This window comes from Dromaius novaehollandiae, chromosome 20, assembly GCF_036370855.1.
Source record: "Dromaius novaehollandiae isolate bDroNov1 chromosome 20, bDroNov1.hap1, whole genome shotgun sequence".
In the NCBI taxonomy this organism is placed as follows: Eukaryota; Metazoa; Chordata; class Aves; order Casuariiformes; family Dromaiidae; genus Dromaius; species Dromaius novaehollandiae.
The window spans coordinates 629,519-634,660 of record NC_088117.1 but is presented as its reverse complement, the minus strand read 5'-3'; the positions used below and the strand labels follow the sequence as shown (position 1 = coordinate 634,660).

At 55.2% G+C, this 5,142-nt stretch overlaps 1 long non-coding RNA gene across 1 annotated transcript; it reads right to left on the bottom strand.

The window, feature by feature from the left end:
• Positions 1 to 3,245: 3,245 nt before the first annotated feature.
• On the bottom strand, positions 3,246 to 4,915 carry LOC135330414 (uncharacterized). The gene is made up of 3 exons (XR_010392452.1): positions 4,813 to 4,915; positions 4,162 to 4,233; positions 3,246 to 3,301 (listed from the first exon to the last, which is right to left on the bottom strand). It is a non-coding gene; the product is annotated as an uncharacterized LOC135330414 (long non-coding RNA).
• Between the last annotated feature and the right edge of the window lie 227 nt (positions 4,916 to 5,142).

Sequence of the window (5,142 nt, the reverse complement as noted above, 5' to 3'; positions counted from 1 at the left end):
CACAGTCACCTTGGCAGCTGTCCGGAGAGAGGACTTCCTCTCCCCAGACATCTGCCTACTTCCAGAACGTTGACTATCTGCATACCAGAGAATTAGGCCGTTGATGGTTATCTTGACACTACCCTTCTGCAACAAAGACATCCCCTTCTGTAGGTGAGCAGAAGGGACGGAGTCACGAATGCCCCAGTCCCGTCACACCTGCCCTCCAACTTGGCCTCTGGGCTTTCTCAGGACAGCCTCTCAAACTCCGCCTAAAACCATTTCAGTTCAACAGTCCTGTGTTATGTATCCCTACTGCTTGTCCGTGGGAAGTATGGTGCTGGAGGGAGGCTCACCTGCTGGGTTAGCCTCACATTGCTGTCTTCCTAGGAAGAATGTGAGAACAACTCCTGCAACTTGGCTTTGAAAGGCTTTGTAAAGGTCATTAACGCACCTTGGCTGGTCTCACGTGCTGCACAGGCGCCGAGCGGACTGAGAGCTGCAATAGCAGAGGCTTTGTGTCGGGCTTGCTCTGGCGATGCTTGGCTTGTGTGAACATGGTGGTTTAGGCAGGGGCCTCCCTGGGCCCAGCGAGTCTCTTGCATCATGTGACGCTGCTGCTCTTCCTCCTTTGGTCTCTGTGTAGGGCCAAGGGGTGTAAGTGCATCCCAAGAGGAAGAGGCGAGCAGGAGGAGGAAAGCATGTCAAGAACCCATCCTCTGCATGTGCACAGAGCTGCCAAAACTTGCTCACTTGTGCCAGCTGCCCCTTAGAAATGTCACCGGGTTCGCAGCACCCACTGCCCCCCTCTGCTGTTCTGCGGTGCTAGTTGCTGCTGTAGGAGCGGCCCAGCGCAAACAGGTCCTTTGGAAGCAAGCAGTGGTTTCAGGCTGGTTTGGCCGGCCTTGTTCCTGCAGCCTGGGACCATGTTGAGGTGTCCTGCTTGCGTGGCTTGGGTCCTGAGCGGTCTCCAAAGTCTTACGGGGTGGCCCGGCAGGTTTGGGGCAGTGGCGCAGGGGCAGTTCCCCTGCAGTCCCATCCTGGGAGCCCTAGGACAGGCTGGGGAGTCCCAGCAGGGCAAGGGCACCGCTCTGCTTAAAAGGCTGAGCTGGGTGTGCTGGAGACGCTGCAGTGTGTGAGCGACTGGTTTCTGCAGCTGCCTTCTCTGCTGTGGAGCTCTCTGGCAAGGGGGTGAAAACAACGATTTAGTACTTCCCTCTCCTCCTGCAGTCACTTCTCTCATGCTGCGTTTTCTCCCCCCAGCTTTTCTGTACTCATTCCCTGCCTTGCTGGTTCTCAAATCCCTGCCAGCTCCCCTTAGCCCTTGGGGGAGGGAAAGCCCTGCCTCTGGAAACCTCCCTGCTTCTTCAGAAGCTTGGGCAGTCTCATCATTCTTTAAACCCCAGCAGTGCACAGCTCTACTCCTTACAGCTTGGGGATGGAGGAAACAGAGGCTCAAAGCAAACAAAAGTAACACAGGTAGCAGTATTTGGGTTTGAATTTAACTTTGCCAAAAGAAGAAAAGAAAACTGGTGTCCCTTCTGCTGCAGCAGGGTAGTTTCTAAATATTTATTGTTATATAATCCTTGGCTGCCTCAGCAACTGGACCAAAGTCCCTACCGGGGTCTTGACCAGAGCCAGCTGCTTCCAGGGGGGCAGGAGGGAAATGCAGGCAGGGGGCTGGGGGGCCGGGGAGGCGGTTTGGGAGGGCGCCGGGCAGCACCAGGCACAGCGGGTGGCAGCGGCTGCATCTGGGCTGCAGCCACGGTCTGCTGGTGCCCAGGTGCTGGGGCAGTGCTGGGGGGCCGCGAGGGCCGTGGGGGGGGCGGGCGGGGCGGGCGGCTGCCCGCGCGTGAGGGCTCCGGTTCTCTGGGGCGCCAGGGTGGGCGGGCCGGTCTTCCAGGTGCGCGTGGCGGCCGCTGGTGTTGCGTCCGGCTCTCCGGAGCACCGGGGCGGGTGGGCCGGTTGTCCTGGCGCGAGAGGCGGCCGCCGGCATCTGGTCTGGATCTCTGGGCTGCGCGGAGGTTCCTGCGGGGAGAGGTGGCTGTTCAGGACAGGCGGGCTGTGGGTCCCAGGGCAGAGGAGAGCCTGGACCTGCCAGGGCTGCAGCAGCCCCGCGGCGTGGACGGGCTCCGAGGGCCGCAGCTCTGGGCCCCGTCGGCCGCCTGGCTGGGCCGGGCCGCAGCTGACGCGGGGGTGCCGGGGGAGCGGCGTGCAGCCCCCGTGGGGCCTGGCACCCTGCCCCTGAGTAGCAGCAGCGTGGTACGGAAAGCTACAAGTAGCAAACAGGGCACACTTGCACCCGCACAGCTTTGGTTTTGCTTCTCTGCACCAGCCACCCAAGCCCAGGGGCCTCTCAAGTCCTTCTTGGCCCATACCACATTGACCTGCCTTCTCTGCACATGCTGGGAAGGGGATCTACATTTGAGAAACAGCAGACACTGAAGTACGTGCACAGTCTGCCAGAATCTAGGAGAGCTGCAGAGTCTCACTTCGCAGTGTGCCTGACAAAGACCAACACTCAACTTATAGTATTTGACTGACAGCGACTACTCAGGGGATCCTCGAGGAAACAAGATCACAACTTCTTCTGCCATGAATGCCCTTAACACGCTCTTCGCAATATGTATCCAAAGTACAAAATCACTGCCCGCACTGAAAACACACTCGTTGGGAGTGTCCAGGTTCAGATGTTACAGCGTCCTTTCCCAGAGCCATGCCTAGAGCTGGGAAGAAGTCATCACCATCACCTGAGTTGCTCCGACAGCTAGGCTGAGGAGCACATTTGGAATTAATGGCATTAGATAACAAGGTGATTTCTCTTCCCAAATTCCCTCAGAGTGGACTGTAGCTACTGCAGTTCTTACTTGCTATGGCAATCTCGCCCTTCTTTGTTTCTCTTCCTGACTTGGCTTTGCCTTCGTCTATGGCTGGGTCTTCTCTTTTAGCAACAGTGTCAGTATTAGGTAATACTGGCAACAGTAAGAATGGCTTTCAGAAAAGAATACTCATTGCTATGAACTAAGGGCTCAAATAGAAATTCTTACACCAGAAATCTCAACAGAGTACTGTCAGCAGCTAACTTTGCCCTCCAGAAGACTACATCTGTAAACTCTTCCTTACTAATAGCAGCTGTCTAATACAGAATTTTGGGAAAAAAAACAGTGAACTCACCGTTTCCTCCTCCTCATCAGCCAAATAACTAGGCAACACAACGCTGCTCCAGCCAAGAGGATACCCAAGACCGTTGCAGTGCGTACCGTGCAATGCTTTTGTATGTCTTTTGGCTCTGCGGCAGCTGCACTTCTCCCACTAGCCAAACCTGGAGGAAATTACACAAGGCCATATGTTACTGTGTTCTGCACTGCTGATAATCTCACAGTCTGTTTGACATTCCCAGGAAATTTTCTTTTTCCCTTTCTTAGCATCTCTGAAGGAGGGAAATCTCGGGGACGGCAACACTTGCTTGGTTTCAGTAGCAGCAAAGTCCCCAGGTCATTGCAAATCAGCACGCTTTGGAGTCTCTCTTTAGCCTCTCAGCCTTGTTTACCTTCTGGGATGGCCATAATCCAGGTTTCCCAATTGGAGGGGTTTGCTCTCCCTTTCTGGCAATCCTTCACATCCCACAATCCCTTTGGTGCTCCCTCGCCCTTCTGAGGCTCAAAAGGGCTGTTTCACGGAGGCATCCTCTTGACACTTTGAGACAAGTCAGCCCACTGAACAAAACTCATCAGGCCAGAAGGAGAGCACACAGGGGTGCTCATCTGGTTTACCAGTAACTCCTCTGAGCGACGTGGACAAAAGCCATCCCGGGTCCAGGGAGTGCCACCCTGACTCTTCCCTCCCAGGTCAGCACACTTGCCCCAAGGGAAAAGAGTCCGGCTCTCTTGGGCTCCTGCTTCCATAGCCAGTGACACTGCTATTCCGGGCTACACCACGTCCCGGCTCCAACCGAAATGGTGGGTGCTGGCTGCGCTGCTCAGCCCAGCAGCCAGGGTGGGCACCTCTGCGGCAGCCTGCGGCAAAGACGACACCTGAACCTGGCTCTCTCCCTTTGCCTTTTCTCCAGCACAGGCACCACCTCCCCTTCCTTCGCCCTCTGGTCTTCCAAACACCACTCGTATGCTCCCAGTCTTCAGGACTCCTCTCTCACTTAGGCATCCCTGCAAGACGGCTCAGTACCTCGGTGCTTTGGAAAAAAGGCGTATTTCCTGTCGTGCAGGGCTTCTCCGGGCTGTGACACACTTGGAAGCGCTGTCAAGAATCAGAGAGAGGTAAAGCCTCAGCACTGCTCAGGCACACAGCATGCAGAAGGAGGCATGAGGTTCCCTCCAAACCCCTGCCCGGCCTGTGAATCAGGGCATCATTTAGGACCTCCTTTCACAGCAGGGATCCCACTTGGTACTCCTTTTGTGCCTAGGGCCTCTGGGGACTCCCTGCAAGTTCTGAGATGCAGGTAGGGCAGGAGGTCTAGTCGATTAAGAGTCGTGTTTCCTAACTTGCGCTCAATGTGGTTAAAACTGCCTCCTTCCCCAAACGGCAAAGCTCCGAAATCCCGGGGAGCTGCATGGTGTGGGAAGTGAGGCTATCTCATAGGACCCACAAAGGTTTATATGCACATGTCTGGCACACTAATTGCAATCATCTCCACACACCAGAGGCAAAAAACATCTTCAGAAAGCCGCTCCTGGCTTGCTTTAGAACACTTCCAATGCCCTAAGACTTTAACATTTGGCCGCTGACATGCTGTGCAGTAGCAGGCCCCAAGGGAAGAGCCTGCAGACACACAGGGCTTTTGATTTCCTACAGCGGATGACAATGGACAGCAAGTACCTGGCATGCCTGTTGCTTGAGTTGCCTCTCTCTCTTCATCAGAGGCTGGCAGGCTGTGACTGCCTCCTGCCGGAAAGGTCTCCTTCTCCAGGGTCTCCTGATGATTCTCTTTGGAAAGAAAGCCAGACAGCTTGATCAGAAGGAACTGATCCTCATCACTTCCGCATGGTATCTTCAGGAGGCAATCCTTTTCAAAAGGCTTCAGTAAAAAGCTCAGAAACAAAACCTGGCATTTCGGGGTGGGCACCTGCTCACTAGCCCAATGTGTCCTTTGTAGAGAAAAATCAAAGTGCACAAAATCTTCCAGATAACCAATACAGGCAGCAACAC